Genomic DNA, 25,995 nt, shown 5'->3' on the forward strand with positions numbered 1-25,995 from the left:
GCCTTTTCTACCGCAGGAGGCTGAAGAAATTTGGCTTGGCCCCTAATACCCTTTACAAACCTTTACAGATGCACATTGAGAGCATCCTGTTGGGCTGTATCACCGCCTGGTACGGCAATTGTACCATCGGCAGCTGCAGGGCTCTCCAGAGGTTGGTGCGGTCAGCCCAACCCGAGGCACGGCCTGTTCACCCCTACCATCTAGAAGGTGGAGACAGTACAGGTGTATCAAAGCTGGGACCGAGAGAAACAGCTTCTATCTCCAGGCCATCAAACTGTTAAATAGTCACCATTAGCCGGCCTCCGCCCAGTATCCTGCCCTGAACTCACTGTTACTAGCCTGCTACCAACCGGTACTCCACCCTACACCTTAGAGACTGCTGCCCTATGTACATAGTCATTGAACACTGGACACTTTAATAATGTTTACTTACTGTTTTACTCACTTTTTATGTATGTTCTGTATTCTAGTCATGGCTCATCCTACATAACTACTGCTGTACACACCTTTTCTATTCATATACCATCCATACTGTCTATACACACCATCATATACTTACAGTATATATTTATATTCTAGACTCTGACATGGGTCGTTCTGATATTTCTTAACTTACATTTTTTGGATATGTGTGTATTGTTTTGGTATTGTTCGGTATTAATGCACTGTTGGGGCTAGAAACATAAGCATTTTTCTGCACCTGCAATAATATCTGCAAAATATGTGTACGCGACCAATCAAATTGATTTGATTTGGGGTAGAACGAAAGAGAGGAGGCCAGACCATGGAGCAGGAGCCAGGGAGGTGAGGCAGGCCTGATGACAGGAGCTTCCTGTGGGTCCAGAGTCGTGGACGGGGCCTGTTTTTCAAGGGAAGCGCAGGAGTCCTAATCTGTGGCCCCTGGAGGAGATGGGAGCCGGTGGCCCCGGTTGCCTCATTGTCCCCTTTATCACCTCCCTCTCTCTCTCATGTCCTCCTGCGCTGGACTCATTTAGACAGCCAGATATTATCACCAGACGGACTGCTTGTGTGAGGATGGAGGCTGGCAGGCAGGCTCGGTGGGTGGGTTTTATGCACGTACAGAGACACACATGAGGATACTACACACATACTCACAATCACACAGCCAGAGAGATAGACAGACACACACAAGCACGCCAACTCACATACACATGGCATGCACACAAACTGAGTTAAGGTAAGCTAGCAACGGTGTCACCCAAACAGAGCACACAGAAGCAGAGACACTGTTGCATGCAATGCACACAATCTCCTATGCAGGATCAGAGTGATTTTGGCGATTTAGTTAATCAGGTCAAACAGTGTGGCTTTTGTGGGCAGGAAGTCAATCTGACCAATAGAGCCTCAGTTTGTCATGCTGTCACTTCATAATGAACAGCTGAGGAAGTCACACACCAAAACACATGCATGCAGGCATACACAAACACACATGCATAGACATGCAAGCAGACACACACACACACATTTGAAATTCTTTATTTGAATCCACCAGTCAAATTGACATTAAAAAAGGATCCAAACATTTCAAAGGTCCCTGTATACATGGCACTCAAGGGTATAGAAAGCCCCTCCTTCTCCAAACATCTAGGTTGTCCACGACAGCTGAAACAGAGCAGGCCCGCAAACTTAAAGCCTGTGTACGTGGCCGAAACTGCCAAATATTAGCGCCACCAGCTTGCACATTCACCCGAGGCTGTCCAATCGTACCACGAGGGGCTGGTATTTAAGAAACTTGTCAGCAAAGGCCTGCTCCATGTAGCCGTCAAATGAGCAGCACACTTCCAAAATGAACACCTCCCCCTGGCCTCCCCCCACAACAACAACTAGCATATTTGACACACAGGAATAAACATAATCATCAACATCAAACCGGCTTCCTCTTACGCAAGAATGTTTATTGATTTGTGCTGTTGGTGAGATTACCTGTCTCACCTCGCTGGCTATCAGGTCGACAAGGTGGTCATGTCTAGCAATGTACAACTCCTTGTATGAACAGCAACCATTCACAAGATGGGCAACATAATCCATTACATTTGACTCAAGTAGAATACAAAATGGGTCATGGTCTGTAGGGTACCAGAGTGCTAGGTTATATTTTGTTGGTAGACATTTCAGCATCATCTTAAGAGTAATGGTGAGAATGTCCTCGCCAATGGCAGTATTCTGGTACATTGAATGGGAGACATAGAGGTCAGCACAGTCCAGAGCAGGGAGTTGACCCCTGCAGACTCAGGCCAGTTCAGTGCTGAGTGTTGTCCTCAATGTGTGCTTAGATATTCCATCATGGGCGACACAAGTCTCCACAACAGAACAGGGGTCTGCCACAACTGCACCAGAGGCGCTCACTGGCTCAGTTTGCATATCAGTCTGTGTCCGTCTGAACTCCGCTTCAGTCCGGTTGCTGGTTGCACAGGTTGTTGACGTCCGGCCAGTCTGAGCAGATTCCAAAGCCCGCAGTATGTGTCCAATTTTCCATTGGCCTTCCCCCTTAAAGGCCAGGAAGTTGTCCTCAGTGTCCGTGGCCAATGGAACCTTCCCTCCTCCGTAGGTTCAGAAGGAGGCTCTGGCTAACACCCTAACTGTCACATCGTCACTGTTGAGCACGTTCAACAGGTGAGTCAGTCTGGTAGCAGTGTAAGACCACTCAACATTCGGGCCACCCAAACCTCCCTCTCTTTGGCTCAGGAAGATAACGTCACATGTCGTGTGTGTGTGTTTAAGCATAGCCACATTTTAGAGTGGCCTTTTATTGTCCCCAGCACAAAGTGCACCTGTGTAATAATCACGCTGTTTAATCAGCTTCTTGATGTGCTACACCTGTCAGGTGGATGGATTATCTTGGCAAAGGAGAAATGCTCACCAACAGGGATGTAAATTAATTTGAAAGAAATAAGCTTTTTGTGCCTGTTGGAAACATATTTCTGGGATATTTTATTTCAGCTCATAAAACATTGGACCAACACGTTACATGTTGCGTTTATATTTTTGGTCAGTATATTTTTTAACAAGACACTTTCGAGAGCTGTAATTTGTATTTTCAAAATACAAAATACTTTTCTCTACTATTTTTTTATAGCGGTTAACCCTTTTGTGGCTCCCTTTCACCCTGCATTGCTTTCAGTAGTCTGAAGGCACTATGGTGTGATAAGAGTGTCTGCTATATTAACTAAATATAAATGTTCATGTAAAAATGGACATTTCCAAAGCATTGGGAGCCCCACCCCAAAATAAGATTTTGTCTAAAAGGGACTTTTTAAATGTACTTTTTGTAGCAGGTTGAGGAGAATTTACGCAGTAGGTTAGGATAATTAGCTTAAGCTGTACCCCATTTAGACTTGACCCCGAACAAGTCCAATATTAATACGCAGTGTGATTTGCCGCCAATTTTTGTATGTTCATTTTCACACATACATTTAGCAGACACTCTTGTCCAGAGTAACTTAGAATCAGTGCCTTCAACTAAGGTACTGTAGTTAACATATGACAGTAAGTAAAACACTTCTGTAAACGTGACTCAGAATGTTGTTGCTGTTCGGGCCAGCTACTTGCACATGGATTTCAAAATACAACATTTGTGTATTTTAATGAAAGACAATTCAAAATATAAGTATTTTGTCGTTTATTTTGATGCATTGACCTTTATGGTATTTTGTAATTGTATTTTGACATTTTTTCCCATCCCGGCCCACAGTCTTTTCGACAGTAAATACACTTCAGAGAAAAACACACAAATTCTTCCTCATTTCCACAGCCTCTCTCTCCCTCTTCCATATCTTTCCCCCCCCCCCCCTCTGTCTTCCCTCTCCCTGCATACGACAGTGATCTTTCGCATGTAGACATTTGTTTGTGTCTACCCTTGTCTTTATATATGTCACGCCCTGACCATAGTTTGCTTTGTATGTTTCTATGTTTTGTTTGGTCAGGGTGTGATCTGAGTGGGCATTCTATGTTGTATGTCTAGTTTGTCTGTTTCTGTGTTTGGGCCTGATATGGTTCTCAATCAGAGGCAGGTGTTAGTCGTTGTCTCTGATTGGGAACCATATTTCGGTAGCCTGTTTTGTCATTGTGGGTGATTGTCTATGTTATGTTGCTTGTTAGCACAGTGTTTGAGTAGCATCACTTGGTTGTTTTGTAGTGTTCAGTGTTTCCCATTAAAATGACGAACCCTTACCACGCCGCATCTTGGTCCTCCTCTCTATCTCCAGACGACATCCGTGACAATATACAGTACCCTTCAAAAGTTTGGACACACCTACTCATTCCAGGGTTTCTTTATTTTGACTATTTTCTACATTGTAGAATTGTAACGGTTACGCTAGGTGTCGGGAAGCAAGTACAGAAAGTTGATTTAATAATAAATTAAACATGGACCAAAACAAGGGTAGTGTACAGACATATAACACAGGAACAGAATCAATAACACCCGGGGAAAGAACCAAAGGGAGTGACAGATATTGGGCAGGTAATCAGGAAGGTGATGGGGTCCAGGTGAGTTTGAGGCACAGGTGTGCGTAACGATGGTGGCATGTGTGCACAATAATCAGTAAACTGGCGACAACGAGTGCCAGAGAAGGGGAGCGGGAGTAGACACGACAGCACCCCCTCGCCGACCAGAGAGACGGTCCTGAGGAACAAGAGGGGTCCGGTCACTTCTACTGTAGTACTTGACGAGCTAGCTGAGGCATCCCAGGTAGCTTTGGCAATGGAAGCCTGATGAGCCAAGCCAGGCTTGTGAACCTATCGAGCCGGCTGAGGCGGCATGGAAGCCTGACGAGCCAGCTGAGGTATCCCTGGTTGCATTGGCAGCCGCCCTTACCTGACGTCACCAGTAAAAAGGCAAAGAAAATCCCTGTTGCTTCCCTTTGGCAAGGCGTTATTCTGTAACGGGTACGCTAGGAGTCGGGAAGCAAGTACAGCAAGTGAATTTAAGAATAAATGGAACAAAACAAGAACCACGAGTAGCGTACAGACATATAAACACAGGAACAGAATCAATAACGCCTGGGGAAAGAACCAAAGGGAGTGACAGATACAGGGCAGGTAATCAGGAAGGTGATGGAGTCCAGGTGAGTCTCATCAGGCGCAGGTGCACGTAAAGATGGTGGCAGGTGTATGTAATAATGAGTAAACTGGCGACAACGAGTGCCAGAGAGGGGGAGCGGGAGTAGACGTGACAAGAATAATAGTGGGTTGAAGTCAGGTGATTGTGGAGGCCAGGTCATGTGATGCAGCACTCCATCACTCTCCTTCTTGGTCAAATAGCCCTTTCATAGCCTGGAGGTGTGTTGGGTCATTGTCCTGTTGAAAAACAAATGATACTCCCACTAAGCGCAAACCACATGGGTTAAGTATCACTGCAGAATGCTGTGGTAGCCATGCTGGTTAAGTGTGCCTTAAATTCTAAATAAGTCACTGACAAAGAACCCCCACACCATCACACCTCCTCCTCCATGCTTCACGGTGGAAAAAACACATTTGGAGATTATCCCTTCACATGCTCTGCGTCTCACAAAGACATGGCGGTTGGAACCAAAAATCTCGAATTTGGTCTCATCAGACCAAAGGAGAGATTTCCTCCAGTCTAATGTCCATTGCTTGTGTTTCTTGGCCCAAGGAAGTCTCGTCTTCTTATTGGTGTCCTTTAGTAGTGGTTTCTATGCAGCAGTTTGACCATGAAGGCCTGATTCACAGTCTCCTCTGAACAGTTGATGTTGAGATGTGTGTGTTACTTGAACTCTATGAAGCATTTATTTGGCCTGCAAATTCTGAGGCTGGTAACTCTAACGAACTCATCCTCTGCAGCAGAGTTAACTCTGGGTCTTCCATTCCTGTGGCGGTCTTCATGAGAGTCAGTTTCATCATAGCGCTTGATGGTTTTTGTGACTGTACATGAAGAAACTTTCAAAGTTCTTTACATTTTCCTGATTGACTGACCTTCATGTCTTAAAGTAATGATGGCCTGTCGTTTCGCTTTGCTTATTTGAGCTGTTTGTGCCCCTATCTTGTCACAACAGAACTGATTGGCTCAAACGCATAAAGACGGAAAGAAATTCCACAAATTAACTTTTAACAAGGCACACCTGTTAATTGAAATGCATTCCTGCTGACTACCTCAAGAACCTGGTTGAGAGAACACCAAGAGTGTGCAAAGCTGTCGTCAAGGCAAAGGATGAAGAATGATGAGCCAACTTTGAAGAATCTCAAATAGAAAATAGATTTGTTTAACACAGTTTTGGTCACTACATGATTCCATATGTTTTATTTCACAGTTTTGATGTCTATACTATTATTTTACAATCTAGAAAATAGTAAAAATAAAGAAAAACCCTTGAATGAGTAGGTGTTCTTTAACCTTTGATCGGTAGTGTACATTATGCTCTTGTCAATGTTCCAAATGGGACGTTATTTGTTTGTTTTTTACCTAAACATGCAAACACCATCAGATAGTCAGATTTGATGAAATATAACAGAACCGATTACCTGGAATGACATTCACTCTCACGGGATGGGTTGCCAAAAATATCTAACTGAATGCCACCTCCCCAATAAGCCACTGATATGACTGCATTGACCTTCTAGGCGATTATGTGCTTCCAACTTTGTGGCAACAGTTTGGGGGAGGCCCTTTCCTGTTTCAGCATGACAATGCCCCCGTGCACAAGGCGAGGTGGTTGGGTTGTCGAGATCGTTGTGGAAGAACATCACTGACCTTCACAGAGCCCTGACCTCAACCTCACCGAACACCTTTGGAATGAATTGCAATGCCGACTGCGAGCCAGGCCTAAACGCCCAACATCAGTGCCCAACCTCACTAATGCTCATGCTTGTGGCTGAATGGAAGCAAGCCCCCCACAGTAATGTTCCAACATCTAGTGGAAAGCCTTCTCACAAGAGTTGAGGCTGTTATTTACAGCAAAGGGGGACCAACTCCATATTAATGCCCATGATTTTGGAGATGTTCGACAAGCAGGTATCCACATACTTTTGGTCATGTAGTGTATATTTTGGGTCTACACAAATTGCTGCTGGCCCACGCACCTACAAATTTCTGGCTACGCCACTGGGGTCAGGCATAAGGTTAGCAGTGCGGTCAAAGTTAGGGCTAAGTTTAGGTTAAAAATCATATTTTAAGAAGATAAATTGTAGATATAGGTGGCCTGTATGACTTTGTGGCTGTGGTAGCTAGAGACAACCTAGAATTAGCTTGACTCGAGTTGCTGCCCTCTGATGACACAGGCGGCTTCATCAACAACTGTAATGTGTGTTATGTGAAAAGTTTTATTTCAAAAAAAGACCTTGTTTGACAAACTAGTACTCAGCTAAGCTGATACAAGTAGTAGATTCATTTTGGTCTTGGAAAAGCATCTATTGAGCCAGCACTGACGAGCTTGATACTGATATCTATAAATGGAGAGAGACCTGACACTATACATTAACACTATACATGAGTGATTATTCTGTAGACTACTAACCTATTCCAAGCTCCCTCCGGCATCTCTCCATACATCTGCCTGCAGTTATTGAACTCAACCAGCAGGAGAATTTTTGTTGTTGTCGTGATTGAGTGGTGGGGGGGGGTTTGGGGCAGCTGCGGGCAAAGTTCTGACAAATGGGTGTGCCTTGGTGGCAAGGACACACCCAAGGAACACTCACATCAAACCACACCCCCAAGACAACTCACACTTGGCTTCTGTCGTGGCCGCCAGCATTTCTTGAGGATCAAGCCAAACAACAAGGCCAAATCAGCGGGTGCAGTTCCCTTTTAACTGTGCAGTCTCATTATGAGTGTTACATTGTTTACTAATGCCAGTGTATAGTAGTGTGTTCACTACACCCTGTCACTCTTCCTGCTCCCGGTGTGCTATTTCAGACCTTTCGTTGAACCACTTTTGTTCCTCTGATTAGGTGTCCATGGAGGGAAGGAGAGGGGGGAGAGGTGGATTTCCGATGGCCAGGACCCTTCCTCTGGGTTCTCACAGACCTCTCAGGTGTCTGGAGGTCTGGAGGACTAGAGGGATGGAGTGATGGAGGACTAGAGGGATGGAGTGATGGAGGAATAGAGAGATGGAGTGATGGAGGGACAGAGGGATGGAGTGATGGCGGGACAGAGGGATGGAGTGATGGCGGGACAGAGGGATGGAGTGATGGAGGGACAGAGGGATGGCGTGATGGAGGACTAGAGGGATGGAGTGATGGAGGACTAGAGGGATGGAGTGATGGAGGACTAGAGGGATGGAGTGATGGAGGGACAGAGGGATGGAGTGATGGAGGACTAGAGGGATGGAGTGATGGAGGACCAGAGGGATGGAGTGATGGAGAGACAGAGGGATGGAGTGATGGAGGGATGGAGGGACAGAGGGATGGAGTGATGGAGGGACAGATGGATGGAGTGATGGAGGACTAGAGGGATGGAGTGATGGAGGGACAGAGGGATGGAGTGATGGAGGACTAGAGGCATGGAGTGATGGAGGGACAGAGGGATGGAGTGATGGAGGACTAGATGGATGGAGTGATGGAGGGACAGAGGGATGGAGTGATGGAGGGGTGGAGTGATGGAGGACTAGAGAGATGGAGTGATGGAGGGACAGAGGGATGGAGTGATGGAGGGGTGGAGTGATGGAGGTCTAGAGGGATTGAGTGATGGTGGGACAGAGGGATGGAGTGATGGCGGACTAGAGGGATGGAGTGATGGAGAGACAGAGGGATGGAGGTCTAGAGGGATGGAGTGATGGAGGGACAGAGGGATGGTGTGATGGCGGGACAGAGGGATGGAGTGATGGAGGGACAGAGGGATGGAGTGATGGAGGACTAGAGGGATGGAGTGATGGAGGGCTAGTGGGATGGAATGATGGAGGGCTAGAGGGATGGAGTGATGGAGGTCTAGAGGGATGGAGTGATTAAGGTCTAGAGGGATGGAGTGATGGAGGACTAGAGGGATGGAGTGATGGAGGTCTAGAGGGATGGAGTGATGGAGGTCTAGAGGGATGGAGTGATTAAGGTCTAGAGGGATGGAGTGATGGAGGGACAGAGGGATGGAGTGATGGAGGGAGGGCGTTACAGAGGCATGGAGTGATGGAGGGATGGAGTGATGGAGGGACAGAGGGATGGAGTGATGGAGGGACAGAGGGATGGAGTGATGGAGGTCTAGAGGGATGGAGTGATGGAGGTCTAGAGGGATGGAGTGATGGAGGACTAGAGGGATGGAGTGATGGAGGACTAGAGGGATGGAGTGATGGAGGGACAGAGGGATGGAGTGATGGAGGACTAGAGGGATGGAGTGATGGAGGACCAGAGGGATGGAGTGATGGAGAGACAGAGGGATGGAGTGATGGAGGGATGGAGGGACAGAGGGATGGAGTGATGGAGGGACAGAGGGATGGCGTGATGGAGGACTAGAGGGATGGAGTGATGGAGGACTAGAGGGATGGAGTGATGGAGGACTAGAGGGATGGAGTGATGGAGGGACAGAGGGATGGAGTGATGGAGGACTAGAGGGATGGAGTGATGGAGGACCAGAGGGATGGAGTGATGGAGAGACAGAGGGATGGAGTGATGGAGGGATGGAGGGACAGAGGGATGGAGTGATGGAGGGACAGATGGATGGAGTGATGGAGGACTAGAGGGATGGAGTGATGGAGGGACAGAGGGATGGAGTGATGGAGGACTAGAGGCATGGAGTGATGGAGGGACAGAGGGATGGAGTGATGGAGGACTAGATGGATGGAGTGATGGAGGGACAGAGGGATGGAGTGATGGAGGGGTGGAGTGATGGAGGACTAGAGAGATGGAGTGATGGAGGGACAGAGGGATGGAGTGATGGAGGGGTGGAGTGATGGAGGTCTAGAGGGATTGAGTGATGGTGGGACAGAGGGATGGAGTGATGGCGGACTAGAGGGATGGAGTGATGGAAAGACAGAGGGATGGAGGTCTAGAGGGATGGAGTGATGGAGGGACAGAGGGATGGTGTGATGGCGGGACAGAGGGATGGAGTGATGGAGGGACAGAGGGATGGAGTGATGGAGGACTAGAGGGATGGAGTGATGGAGGGCTAGTGGGATGGAGTGATGGAGGTCTAGAGGGATGGAGTGATTAAGGTCTAGAGGGATGGAGTGATGGAGGACTAGAGGGATGGAGTGATGGAGGTCTAGAGGGATGGAGTGATGGAGGTCTAGAGGGATGGAGTGATTAAGGTCTAGAGGGATGGAGTGATGGAGGGACAGAGGGATGGAGTGATGGAGGGAGGGCGTTACAGAGGCATGGAGTGATGGAGGGATGGAGTGATGGAGGGACAGAGGGATGGAGTGATGGAGGGACAGAGGGATGGAGTGATGGAGGTCTAGAGGGATGGAGTGATGGAGGTCTAGAGGGATGGAGTGATGGAGGACTAGAGGGATGGAGTGATGGCAGGACAGAGGGATGGAGTGATGGCGGGACAGAGGGATGGAAGTGATGGAGGGACAGAGGGATGGAGTGATGGAGGGACAGAGGGATGGAGTGATGGAGGACTAGAGGGATGGAGTGATGGAGGACTAGAGGGATGGAGTGATGGAGGTCTAGAAGGATGGAGTGACAGAGGGACAGATGGATGGAGTGATGGCGGGACAGAGGGATGGACACAGGCTGCACATTCCTCCTCCCCCTCTTCCTCCTCCTTTCCCTGCCTGCTATTGTAGTTGAATGCTGTTAGAGCTATTATTATTATAGTCATTATTATACATCGTCATGGTGTCTATTATCATCATGATGATTAATGTTAATGGAATGACCATGTGCTGCAGGTGCTGTAACCTCCAGTGACCTGGCTAGAAGGAAGCATTTTAAGTGCTTCCTGAAGAAATGATTGGTGGTTTTTAATGACACGAGGAGGTGACTTTTATTTCTTTCTGGGTGAAAATATTTGCCTTTGGTATGTATAGAGGAATGCTGATACTTGGCTTATATTGTATCTAGGCAACTAACTATACGATCCGATCCCTGTCCTTAACCGTCTCAGTGCCGGTGCAGTTAAATCAGCTCTACTTACAGCTCACAGCCTTTCCTTTCCTGTATCCACTTTGGACCAAAATAAGAAGTGCATTGCAGACCCCTATAGCATCCCCGTATCAGTCACCCCACAACCCCTCCTCCCCTTTACACATTCCTGCCAGTCATGTCATGGTGGAGGATTTATCACTCTCCTCTAAAGCTCTGCATCAGTCAGAGTACAGAGGGGACCTCAACCCTTTTCCAGAGGCCACTAATCCCACATTCTTAACGAGATTACAGAGTGTCAGAGGGATCTGAGAGCCTCTCTCACCTGTCATCTATCAGGACAGCTAGACACAACTAGACTCACAACACCCATCAAACACTACAGCACTATAGCACTCTGCCTAGAATCCTGGCTGTCAAAGAGAGGGAGAAGGGGAAAGGAGGGAGGAGAGAGAGAGGGTGCAAGAGAAGGAGGAATGGAAGGAGAGAGGGAGCAAGCAATCTGAGTCCCTTTGAACAGTGTTGTGAATGTGTGTGTGTGTGTGTGTGTGTGTGTGTGTGTGTGTGTCTCTGTCTGTCTCCGTGTGTGCACAATTGGAAACAATAATATGGTTTTCATACTGTGAATGATGGTGTGATTAATTTTCAGCCTGTCATATTTTTTTTCTCTGAAGATCGGGGTCCTACTCTTGACCTCTGTCTGAGTCTAGGCCCAGGGCATGTCTCTCTCCCCTTAGTTAATGACTGTATTTCCCCAGGAGAGAAAAGGAGAGATGGGTGGAGAGACCATGGTGTTGATAAGAGTCTCATGTTGTATGTGTGTAAAAGGGATTGAAAGAGTAGCGCTGGGCCCTGCCCCCTGCTTTCCTCTATTCACTACTGTATCCTGCCTGTGTTGTGGGGCCTAAATGGCCTTTAATGAGCCACCAGTGGACCCTGCTCTTCCTGCCCCCCCCCCCCCCCCCCCCCCCCCCCCCCCCCCCCCACCCACACACACACACACACACACACACACACACTGTTATCTCCTCCGAACAGCGCTTCCTATTACCCCACACCTATCCTACCACCAGCTCCTGCTCTGGCTGTTACCAACCCAGGTCGCACGTCCCTGATCTGAGTTTGTGACCCACAAACACCACAATCACACGTTTCTCACCCCATCTTGATCCCCCCCCATCTCTCCGTCTGCCTCTTTATCTCTATCTCTTGTTCTGCTTGTCCATCTTTTATGCCCTTTCTCACCCAGTCCATTCTGTCTCTTTTGATAGCTAGCATATTTTTGTGCATGGTGCGGCGATAGACCGGAAACAACCCCCGTAAAAGCAAAGAGAGGCTGAGAGGTGGACGGCATGACCCGTTGTATTGTTTAGGACATGAGGGTCACAATGCTGTTTCAGTGTGTGAGTGTGTGTGTGTGTGTCAAAACACAGGGACGGACAGGTTAGGAGCTGAGCTTGCTAGGGTCAAACAGAAGCTCCACTTGCCTGTGACCCAGGATGAGCCCCAGGGGAATGGTCATTATCTGTACTCCTGACTGGGATTGATGGGAAAATCAGAAGGGTCATTGCAGGTCAGCTATTAGAACCCATACCTCAGGTGGTCAGAGTCACTGACAGATGAATTGATGGCACAGTCTTTTTCCAGGAACACTCTACTGTAGAAAAATAATTCAATGTTCCTCACTCCCAGACAAGCTTTTTTTTAAATGAAATCTGTAGGAGGTGTTACTGTTTCCGGAAAGCTGTGAAGTGTGTAAATGCAATAAACACATCCCTTAATGTGTCTTTATTTCTGAGCAACCTGCCATTCTAATTTTCCTTAATTTAACTAAGCATGTCTGCTTTATTTACAGTGACTGCCTACACCGACCAAAACCCAGACAATGCTGGGCCAATTGTGTGCCACCCTATGGTGATGCAGCCTGGATTCAAACCAGGGTATCTGTAGTGACACCTCTAGTACTGAGATGCAGTGCCTTAGACAGCTGCACCACTTGGGAGCCCCTTATAAAATGTGTTTGGTTGCCAGGTTGATAGGTTCCTCCACCCTTTCACATTTTCATGTTTAATTTTCACCACTCACCCCAGATGAACCCTTGAACAAAAATAATGACACAATAATGAAAGTATGCTGAATCTAATGAAACACCTAACATTTCCCTACCTCCCCCATCTCTCCATTACCCTGGCCGCAGTAGCGCCAAGCTCTACTCACTGAGACCTCGGTCACATACGGTACAGTAACTTGTGACGGCACAATACATGTGTGACAGTCTACTACTTCGAGGGAGCACATAAAGTTCCTCATGAAAACTATTTCCAGTATTAATTATAAACTGTGAGGACTTACGCCGCTAACCCAGCTCTAAACTGTAACAAATGTTTATGCTAACTAAACGTCTCTGAAATGTCAAGGACGTCAACGATTCTCCATCCGTCTAACAGAAAGGGGGGAGTCTAAAAGGGACTATCCTCTGATAAAACAAAATGTCTGTTGTCAGTTGCTTGCGACGGCCTTCAGTCCTTGCCAAAGATAAATATAAACACACTAGCGTAGCTACGTTGTTAGCCATCGCAGCTAGCTAACTGCGATGGCTAACAACGGTCTTTCCAGGTGTTGTCATGACAATTAATCCTGTTTTCTCAACATTTGGCCGCTTGCAGCTGACAGAAGTTCTCAGAGGAGTTTTCAGGGTTTAGGAAAATCAAATGAAAGGCAATCAGGCTGTTTTGACAAGCTGAACTCCGCTGAGCTGTGATGGTCGTTTGGCGCTGATTGCCCTGTCCCTGGTTTGCAGGAGCCCTGAGCTGCTCTGATGTGGTGAATGTACAGGACAGGTTGGGGGGAGGGGGGCGGGGGGGTTCTATGCAGGTCATTTAGACGTGTGTGTGTGTGTGTGTGTGTGTGTGTGTGCGCGCGCGCATGTGTGTAGTGTTTTTGGTGCTTACTGGTATAATTGCTTTACATCCCTCCTAGTTCTCCAGGGTTGATACATGCACGCTCAACCCAATCCCATCTCATACTGGGTAGTAATCCCATCTCATACGCAGAGGGAGTATGAGAAGACTGTGGGTCAGATGCACCAATGGGCAGTAAGGTCCAATATGGCATCATGACAATGGCACAATGGTGGTGATGTCATAGAAATATTAGCCTGTGATACAGTGATAACATACGGTAGACACTCATGGGTTGCTGCGGCGTCACTCGGTTGCGTCACGTTAAAGACGTCTCAACCATAGCGACTCCTGAACGTCTAGTGGTGCCCAGTCATTCTTAAACGGGGCAAATTATTTTTTTTATCTACACTATATTGGCTTAGAAATATAGACACACATTTAGTAGGAAACAACATTATGATGTCATCAGACAGACTTTAGACAGATGTTAGCTGGCAAAGTTTGTCAAAAAAAGGAAAGCTAAAATCCAAATCAAATTTAAATAATTGGTCACTTACACAGATTTGCAGATGCCGTCACAGGTGCAGAATAAATCACTGACAGTGTCACCAGCAACGCATCCCCACACAATCACACCTCCTTCTCCATGCTTTGCGGTGGGAACCACACGTGCAGAGATCCTCCGTTCACCTACTCTGCGTCTCACGAGGACACGGCGGTTGGAAAAGGTCAAAGTTGGACTCCGACCGAAGGACAGATTTCCACCAGTCTAATGTCCAAGTTAATTCTTACTATTGGTGTCCTTTAGTAGTTGTTTCTTTGCAGCAATTTGACCATGAAGGCCTGATTCACACAGTCTCCTCTGAAGAGTTGATGTTGAGATGTGTCTGTTACTTGAACTCCGTGATGCATTTTATTTGGGCTGCAATCTGAGGCGCAGTTAATGCTAATACATGTATTTACCCTTCTATGGAAGGGTCATAACACAATGGGGGTCTCAGTTTAGGTCTACGACCGCCACAAGTGTCAGGGGATTCGTCTGAAGTCGGGAATCGTAGATTTGCCAACTTGTGTTTGTAGCGTGCGAGCCATTTGGGATTCTCGCCCTGAGGTCATCTACTTTACTGTCCAGGGACTGAACATTAGAGTAATACAATCAGAAGTGGTGGATGGTATGCACGCCGTGTGAATCTGCCTAGGGCCTCACTTATTCTTCCTCTTCTCCGGCGTCTGCATTTTGGTGTAGCCCTCGGGATGAATAGAGCTGCCTCTGGTTGTCCAAACAAAGGATCCAGATCATGGAAGTTGAATTTCTGCTCGGATTTCTGGTGCGTGAATACCGATCTAATGTCTAAAAGTTATTTTCAGCTGTAGGTAATACTACAAGAAAAGTTTGGAGCAAATAATGTAAGAAATAACACCCCCCAAAAAATGGGTGATCGTGTCTGTCGCCGCCATCTTATTAGACCATCCAGTGCTCTTCCCTCAAATGTGGCTAGCTAGCTAATCTGAAGACATCACAGTGATAATTAGGAAATACCCTGTCATTCTCTACAAACATCAAAGCAGTGACTCGCTCCTGCAGGTTCATGCTCTACAACATCCGTAGAGTACAAACCTACCTCACCACAGGAAGCAGCACACGTTCTAATCCAGGCACTTGTCATCTCCTGTCTGGACTACTGCAACTCGCTGTTTGCTGGGCTGCCTGCTTGTGCCATCAAACCCCTGCAATTTATCCAGAACGCTGCTGCCCATCTGGTGTTCAACCTTCCCAAGTTCTCCCATGTCAACCCGCTCCTCCGCACACTCCGCTGGCTTCTAGTCAAAGCTCGCATCCATTACAAGACCATGGTACTTGCCTACGGATCAGCAAGAGGAACTGCCCCTCCCTACCTTCAGGCTATGCTCAAACCCTACACCCCAACCCAAGCACTCCATTCCACCACCTCTGGTCTATTGGCCCTCGCACCCCTACGGGAGAGCAGCTCCCGCTCAGCCCAGTACTTACTATGACTGTGATATGTGGTTGTCCCACCTAACTCTCTTAAGACGAATGCACTAAATGCAAGTCACTCTGGATAAGAGTGTCTGCTAAATTACTATAATGAACATGTAATCATTTGCCTCGGGAAATATAATCATATTTCCATGCCACTTTAAATGTAGTTTTGACAAAATCTTCAAGCAGCAACGGAGAACGCGTTGAGGAGAACATTCAGTCGGGCATCAGTCTTCAAGAAAACGTTCAGAACCATGGCTTGACACAACATGCAACCCATGAATAAGACGATGTCAATGGGGAATGGAATAAACCATAGATGTTCATACCAAGGGAAGACAAATAAGATCTTACTCACAACACAGTTAGCAGCCCAATCTTTTAAACGTGTGATCAGTTTGTGTCTTGTCATTGTCTCATTTCCTGTGGTCTGGGGCATGACAAGCGTAAGCTTCCCATTAGCCACCACTACATTGGCAAGGACCCGATGTTCAAATGGCTGGGCAGGGTTTTTCATTCCAAGGCCGTTTGTCAGAGTGTAACAGCAGAACAGAGCACTGTAAGCAAATCAATGCAACATGTTGCTGCCTCACTAACTTGTCTGTTTCCAATAGACACTCTGGCTTGTAACTCGTATTCAGTGACCTGGGAGATGTTTTCATGTCTTCGGTAACTAACTACACCCAGCTACCGATTTGAATACAAGACTCCACTGGCAAGCAAGGTCTTGAGCGACACTGTACTGCAATATATGTATCTATGGACAGTACAGTCATGTCTCCTTTAACTCTGCATTTTTTCTGTAAGTTCAATCATGATAATGGCCTGCCTGCCTCTCTGCCTGTCTGCCTGACTGCCTGCTGGTAGTCCCCTCCAGGGGAATGCTTCAGTCTGGTTCTGATTAGCAGCTGGATGCTAGTGACAGAGCTCAGTCTGTTGCCTGCCTGGGAGACAGCTGTGTGTGTGTGTGTGTATCTTTACTAGGTACACCAATAATAATAGGCAGCAACAACAACAGCAAACATACACAACATTACAGTACATACATTTTTTTCATGCCAATGTGAAGTGGGACCATAACGATAGCAGTGATAACAATGATGGCTTTGTTTTATATGATATCAAATGTTGAAGCGTGATTTAATAATTTGATCAAAATGTACACCAAATGACACAGTATAATCTACCTGCAAGGCGAGCAGACAGAACGATTCAACATGTTCAACACTGCAAATGGCCATAGAGGGTGTGGAAGTAATTTAAGAAAAACAAACGGTAACTTGTCTGTAAAATACTGGATGGTTTGATTCGCTTCGTTAATTTGGAAGGAAATCCATTGGCTAATTGATTGGTCCATATTTTGTAGCAATGCCGCTGATTGGTTTATTCGTTGGCTGATTGCTATTTATGTTAGAGCTTGATAAGCTTCCTGCCTGGGGTGATCCAGTCAGGGAATCAAAACTCTCAGAGAAGAATCAGAACTAGAGTCTATCAACAGCAATTCACTGAGTCATATGTCTATAGAATCAAACCATCTCATTGTAAATAGCAGCGATTCATAGAGTCATTTTACTGTTTTCATCTCACTTTCTCTCTCAATCTCTCTCTCTCTTTCTCCAAATTATAGCATCTAACAGAGCAGAGATTCAGATTTGCCCAATTATTGGCAAAATATTTGATTGTTTAAAAGACTGATTAGTGGCAAAAGATCAGAATTGGCAAATGCGGCCAATAACAGGGATTCAGTGAACGATTTACCGCACATACTGTAGAATCAGATTGTCTTACAGAGCAGCAAATCAGTCAGTGATTCAGTGAGTCATTGTCTTGCAAGGAAGCAGTCTCTGGCCAAAGACTCGTGGAATCTTACTAAACGTCTATATTTGACAACAGTTGTCAGTGGTTGTTGTTTTCAATGATCATGTCTACGTCGACCGTATTGGGCAAGAAGGCGAGATCCAACATGCCATTCACACTGGGTCAGATACAAGGAGCATCCCCGGGAGATGATCCGATTTATCCGACATGATTTACAATTCTAAAATGTGTTTTGCACCTTGTCTTTTTATTTTTTCCTTCTACTCAGCGGTTCTCTTCACGTCAGTTGCAGTATTGTTCAGCTCCGTTTCACAGATCCCTCTCACAAATGCTTATGGGGCGAGAGATGCTTTTAATGTGGAATGGCTCCATGTTATTTTTAACCATGCTGAAATGTTGAGTAAACAGCTTTGAGTCAAAAGTCGAAGGAGCTATTTTCTTTTTTTCGGTCTGCATCTCTCTCTCTCTCTCTGTCTTTCTCTGTCTCTCTCGCTGCCTCTCTCGCTGCCTGTCTCGCTGCCTCTCTCGCTGTCTCTGCCACTGTCTCTGTCTCTGTCTCTGTCTCTGTCTCTCTCTCTCTCTCTCTCTTCAACTTTAGTTGTTTAGTTTGGGCTACCTACGGTTTAGAATGTGCGTCAGAGCCTTTAGTTGGAACACTGTTTCTAAAGGTTGTAAGCTGCTAACTCTGCATGAAACAAGAGCCTAAAGGTCATTCCAACAACACACTGCTTTTCCATACATCCCTTCATATTCTCAGTGGGAAACGGACTGAACCCCAGGAGAGAAGACGAAATGATCAGACATAGTGTCATTGTACCATGTTTTGTGCTGCTACCATGTTGTGTTGCTAACATGTTGTTGTCATGTTGTGTTGCTATCACGCTGTGCTGCCATGTGTTGCTGACTTTCTATGCTGTTGTCTTAGGTCTCTCTTTATGTAGTGTTGTGTTGTCTCTCTTGTCGTCATGTGTGTTTTCTCCTATATTTGCATTGTATTCATTTTTTACATTTAAATCCCAGGCCCCGTCTCCACAGGAGGCCTGTTGCCTTTTGGTAGGCCATCATTGTAAATAAGAATTTGTTCTTAACTGACTTGCCTAGTTAAGTAAAGGTTACATAAATAAACATGAATCTCAAAGGAGTCATAGCAGTACACTCCTGCACAGACAGGTGGCAGCAGATAGCCATAAGGCAAGAGAACAGTGATGTCCCCAGACTAGTCCATAGTCATAGAGTTAATGTCAATGGGTTGTTAGTGGCTCTTTTATTCCATGCCACTTCTGTCTGACTGTCACTTCTCAGATTTGTGCAGACTTCACAACGCAGAATACCAAGTCACGACAGGAGAGATGGAGAGAGACTGGGAGCATGAGAGAAACTGCAAGTCTAAAACGAATGGGAGGACACCAGGATAGTAAGGTTGACGGGGGTGGGTCTCTATTACGTCAAAGGAAAGGGAGGACGTGCTGCACAGGTAAGGAAACCTGTGTCTTTCTGTGAGAGAAAGGAAGTGTACTGGCTGTGTGTGTTGGAGGTATAGTCCAATAATGTTTGATTTAGGTAGAGTGCGAAGTGGTGTGAGAAGATTGGGTGAGTCAGGAACAGGAAGAGTGAAATTTGACTCATCCTTATTGTTAGATTATGTAGAGTGAAGGTAGATTATCATTCATGATCGTTAGAGAGTGTAAGGGAGGTATGGAATGGAGCGAGTGAGGTAGTGATGACAGGAAATTAAGACATCTCTCGCTCTGTCTCTCTCTCTCTCTCTCTCTCTCTCTCTCTCTCTCTCTCTCTTGCTCTCTCTCTCTCTCTCTCTCTCTCTCACTGGGATTGTTTTGTCAGGATTCCTCATCAGTTGATGTCAGCGTTTCGGCACAGGGGAGTGATTTAAGAGGGCACGGCGTTCTTGCCGTGCACCCACCCCTCCGAGGCTGTTCCAGTCTGCCAGTCCCGCTACGCTCTGCACTGCAATGTAAAAACAAACAAAACACCCTGGGCCTTTTTAATTATCTCCGGGGCACAGTCTGACAGCTCAGAGCTGAGGAGATAACCAGCTAAAGCGGAGTAACCAGCTATTACACTAAATATTTGGGTGCGTTGCACAGCTGAGGCCATGAGTGAGAGTGTGGGAAATATCGACTGGTGGAAAGTTGGAAAACAATTCAAACCCCAACTGGCATGATGGTATTAACAGCTTATCGTTAATGTCACTCAGTAGTTAAGATTTGAGTTGACTGTAGAGTTTACACACTACAATGGAATGGAACTTTCGAGCTTGCTTTACTCGCTCAATGTTCTAGGGTTCTAGCCAATGGTTTGTCGCCAGGTGAGATGTTTTTGACATGGTTAGGAGACAGGGTTTTGCTGGCGCCATTCTTATTATTTATGGCAGGAGGGTGGGTAACGTTGGGGGTGGGTTACATGTTGGTAAGGGATGTTATTTGAAGGTCGTGACCTTTCCTTATTACCAATTTACAAACCAGCCCAGTGTTGTAAATTGCTTTATTGTGCCACAGAGCGTGGGCACCACTCACCCGCGCAGGGCCACTTTGAAACCATGTTGATGTTGACCTATGGGGTCACTGGGGTATTTTAGTAAATCAAAACTAATCATGAGAACTATTTAGTAAACTGAAATAAACTAATTAACAAACCTGCTTGAAAAATGAAAACTCCAAAATAAAATAAAATAAAACCCTAATGAAATATGTTCAGTTTTCAATGGAATGGGGTTTACAATGGAATGGAGTTTTCAATGGAGTTTTCAAGCTTATGAATCTGAAATCATAATATAATATTGTGTGTGTACATTGTACAATCAGTTAGAGAGAGAGCCTCATATCACATTTATTTGAATATATCCACTGTACACATAAATCACAGCAAATTGGTTCCTGTTTCAGCCATGTATTTGGTCACATTTGCTTGGTCAAACAAAAATCCTAATGAATGAATGAGAATAGAGCTGACCACAATGCAGGCGACGGCTGCAGGATGAAGTTGCTGAAACTTGCAGTCGACAGCAGGCATCATAACGTTTGATCCCATGATTTTTGTAAAGTTCATGCGGTTTCATGTAGGTGCAAGTCAGACTATTTGTATTCCCAGAATGCAGCACACTTTGAAAGGTGGTGAAGTGATCCGATTAAGGTGAGCACAATGAAATACTTTGCTCTCACATAGTCACGCAGAGTAGCAGCGCGAAGCACACCCATGCACATGGGCAGATACTCTGTACGACTGTGTGAGAGCAAAGTCTTGCATCGTGCTCATCTCAAAGGGCGTGTTTTGAGCGGGTCACTTTTGTCAAGTTGGTGACCGTTGTTGGTCACTGCCTTTCAAAGTGTGTTGCATTGAACATGGTTGATACTGGACCAAAACAGCAGAAAAGTTTAGCCTCGTGCTTCAACGCTCCTGGTTGTTGCTGAAATTGACCCACTACTACTGTTTACTTTGTGCATCTACATCATCTTACTAGCCCCGTTTATACCTGGTTCTAACATGCGTCCTTTGTCCTGATCTTGTCCATATTCTGATTTGTGTCCACATTTTTTAGACAGTTGTAGATTATGGAGAGAAGGATTGTGATCAGACGTTCCTGACCACCATCTGGACAGTGAAACCAGTTAAATCATCATTCTCCCGCCTTCTAAAGTCATTGAAAGGGGGCACCATTGACTTATGATGTCAATATGTGTCTTAAATAAATAAATAAATATTATTTTGAAAGAATATCCGTAAAATAATTAGCATACATGGAGGGACCAGGAAATCTGGTACCAATGCGGACACAGTGGACCGATAAGAGACTCATTTTAATACCATGTGTAGATGCATATCTGAAAATGTGGGCACAATCAGAAGAAAGGACGAGTGTTTCTCCTTTCAGGAGAAAGGATGAATGTTAGCGCCGGGTATAGACTGAAACTATAAAACTTAAACAAAACAAAAAACAAGCTAGTAGTGGATCTGAAAACGAACTGAATCTAAACTGAGTTTCAAATCCAAATCCTAGAAGGAATATGTTGAGTAAACAGCCTTGAGTAAAATGTAAAAAAATAAATACGTATGAAAACACAAAACTATAATAACCTTGCTCTTCCAAGGATCCGTGGTGATTTTCTGTTGACATAAACAAGTAATTTGAGCCCTGAGACTCTTTTTAATCATCATTGCTTCTACCAATGCTGCCTAAGGCCGTCTGTGAAAATACACAGACAATGTAAATCAACTGTAGAAAGATTTGATTAAGGGATGTCAAAGAAAGCCGGACTGAGTTTTGAAATAGTCAGTTTGCCTTTAATATACTCAGTAGTTGTTGATACTTTTTTGGATTGTTGATCTCCTTGGCAATATCCAAACTGTTGAAAAAAGTGTATTCAGTGCAGTTAGTTCAGAATGGTCTGATTCCAAAAGTGTGACTGATAGAGATCCTACTCCAGCAACAAGGGTTGGCTTTTGATGGTAAATGAATCAGAATTGTTTGTCATCGGATCCATGTAATCTATATAATCCTGTGGTATTACATGTTGGCAGTGAAGCTTAGAGGTTTACGCCACAGACAGTCCTGGCCTGGCTTCAAAGAGAACCGAACCAAGGTGGGTGGACAGAAATCCTACGACAGAGTGTTGATATCGAACATCGGTGGGATAATTCCTGGTCAACGTATGTGTGAACTATGTGTTGCTCCCTCCGCTGATAACGTGGTCACATTCCATCAATACAAGTGTGTTATCCAAAGCTTACACCCGAGTGATTGTAAAGTAGGCTCACACATATTCAGTCGCCATGCTTTGGAGACTTATACCCACAAAAGGTGCTGACTTTTCTCCGTGATAGCATGCAGTAACATGTCATGTTAGTAACATGTTATTTCTTGCCTTTTTGCTATGTTGAATAATCAACCACTTTCGTCAAAAGTCTCGAGTGATTTTCATGTTTTGTTTTCTAATTGGTTGAGAAACATGAAATAGGGGGATATCTCCCCCTGGAAGGATTGCAATACTGTTGTCTTAAACATTTAGAATGGCTGTTTTCACTGGGTTTTAACAATGACCAGCCCTTACCGAGAAACACCTCAATCACCATTTCCTTTCACCGAATGACTTATCTGCCTGATAGTTTAATTATGTTCTGTATCCTGATCATGACCCCCAGATGGTTGCTTATGGGTATAAAAGTCATTATTTACAGTGTGAGGGTCTGACTGTGTGAGGGTCTGACTGTGTGAGGGTCTGACTGTGTGAGGGTCTGACTGTGTGAGGGCCATATCTGACAATGCGGCAGTAAGCGAGTGAGGGGCCTGGTGTTTATTTTATGCCGGCTAAATGACGGGTTCAGGACTACAGCTTCCTCTTCTCTTTAAACATAATTACAGGGGGATTCCTCGCTTAAACACCGCTTGATGGTTCTGCTGAACTCTGCTGTGTTTTATGTGACACTGTTTTCACGACGGAGTAAAATACAGAGTCACTGAAATTCATAGTATAACATTTTTTTTTGACTATTTGTGACTTGAGTCCTCTGATTTCTTATATTTCTCAAAGATTATATTGTATAATAGATACTGTTATAAAGTTAAAGTTCAACAGACATTACCCTGCTCCCATTCCGTAATCACCACCATTAAGCAATTTGAATAATCAAACAGAATTAACAACATTAATTATTGATTGTTATATTAATAGCTACATATTTTAACACATATTTACATTTACATCTACAGTTCTTTCAAAGATTTCACAGAATACAAAGCTGGACTTAATATCTCTCTCATAGCCGCTTGCTCCCATGGAGAGTGCCTGAAATGCAGTGAGGGTGAGGCGGGCCAGGGCGGTGTACTGTAGCAGTGTGGACCTCCAAGGTTGTAGCAACATACCTTCCCCATGGTGGGTCCTGGGTCTCAGGCAACTATTACAGGCCAGTAGACTCTACCTGGGGAATACCTCTCTCTCTGTCTCTGTCTGTCTGTCTCTCTCTCTCTCTTGCATGCTGTTTACCCCAACGCTGTCAAACTCAGAACCGGACCAGTCCAGAACCAAGTACTCACTGAGGGGGTGTACATCTCCTTCAACACCACTGCTACATCATGTCCTTGTTCGGACGTAGTTTTGTTCTAGCTTTTGGCTTGCATTATTATTTCTTACAACATAATATTTGCATTGTCAACATTACTAAAAACACAAGTAGATTTTAGGTGAACTATTACATTATAAATTACATTGTTGCAGCTTGGAAATAGTTATACATTTTCACAACTTTATGCTCGATTGTGCATCCATTAATTTGATGGAAATAAATATTGTAAATTGATAATACTCTACAGGATGATGTATCATGTTGAAGATGCAACAGTAAACATAAAATATTTTCTGTCTATTGAAAGTATTGTTAATGGAAGGCTAATTTATTTCTGATTGTAAAGTGTCAATGTGATTTAGCTCTATTTTATTGAGGTAATAATAACAAGCTACGTCGATAGGTAGACAACGTGGATAGGTAGATCGATTGAAAATGTACATTTTAAGTCTCTATTTGTTATTAAATGAATAACATGTCTCTCTTTGAGCTATCCTACAGTATGGTTTTAAAAACGTACTGTCTGTGTGCTCATTCGACCCAATGATCGTAATAAGAAGTGCTGCAGCATTTCTTCCAGTGTCTTAGAATATATTTCAAAGCATGACATTCCTTCACTTCAAAACTCTTGGTTCACTTCCCAGCCGATGCAATCCCATGTGATACTACTGCTTACCTTGTGATTATTTAGTTTGTCACTCGACCTCAGAATCTTCTCATTTCTAGAGCCATGCATGACGGCAAGCAGAAAGAATATCATAACTATCCACGTTACAAAAATATTCCCATGCAATTTGTTGCTACTTTTGAGATTGATTAGCTACATTTTCATGAATTATCGTGAATTAGCTAAACGTTAAATGATAATACTTATGTTGATGATTAATACATTGTGGAGACGATTGTGACTTTAGATATTTCTGAACATGTATTTTACCCATTGATCGATTACAATAGACAGTCAAATTATAAATGCAAAAGCAAACAATATTTAAAAAATAAGTACATTGGAATAAAGCATTTAGAAATGAAATACTACCACCATATATTTTTGTAAATGAAATAGTCATTCCAATCATAGTTTATCTTAAATGTATACATGATCTTTTTTATCAAAGTCTATTCAATATAATTTTACTTTTAGTATCATTCTTATAATTTCTCTGGTCATTATTTCTACTTTTGTTGTTGATATTGTAGTTATATTGTATTATGTTGTACCATTTACTGTGGTTGCATGTTTGAATTTGGGTAGTTTGGTGTGTTAATTAAACATATTATATGTCTTAATGATAAATGTTCTATTAGGTCTATACTTACTCTTAATAATATATTTTTTAAATTGAAACGCTAACATAAGTACTTGACCAATGTGTAGACTTTGTCAAATGTACGCCTTTTAAATTGAAAAGGGTGCTTTCAAAAAAACATGTTATTTAATATACTATTAAATGAACCTACATTTAAATCAAACATCAGGTTAATTGATGATTCCAGTCACCCCCTTATTCATGTCTGCAAGACAGCCTCTCTCTATGACCTTGGTCATACATAATGTGACAGGCATGAGGACAAACACGCTGTGAATCTGAGATGCCGTTTAGCCAAGGTCGACGACCCTCCTGCACTTAACGCAACATACAGAATACAGATAATAATAAAGATATGAAAATGTAATCTTGCGTGTTTTACGATTTTGTCCATGTTTGAAAATGTGTGTACTTGTATGTATTTGTGAGTGTGTGTGTGTCTGTGTGGGTGTGTGGGTGGGTGTATGTGTGGGAAGGTCGGGCCGGGGGGTGTCAGTGCGGGTGAATTTACGAGTGTGCAACGAAGCGACTCTGACGCACACAGACTAAAAAGAGCCTGGGTCAGCTCGTCGTTTCCCATCTCCTTAGCCCTCGGCCCTGCCTGCCCCTACGTACCCAGAGGCCAGCCCATAACCCGGACCCCCGGAAGACAGGAGACGCCATGGCCCCATCCTACATCCCCACGTCCCGCCATCCCGCCACCTCGCTCCTGGGTTACTCACTGGCTAACTGTGTGGGACAATATTTTACCAGTGAGGTCACAGTCTGCGTCGTTCGTTATCACTTTGTTATTGGCTAGAGTATAACTTTGATAATATAGTACTCTCTCCGTAAAATCACATAATCAAGATTAAAGTGTGTGGGTTTTTTTTTTTTACGCTACTGTGAAATA

The sequence above is a fragment of the Oncorhynchus mykiss genome, chromosome 28, assembly GCF_013265735.2.
Source record: "Oncorhynchus mykiss isolate Arlee chromosome 28, USDA_OmykA_1.1, whole genome shotgun sequence".
Lineage (NCBI taxonomy): Eukaryota > Metazoa > Chordata > Actinopteri > Salmoniformes > Salmonidae > Oncorhynchus > Oncorhynchus mykiss.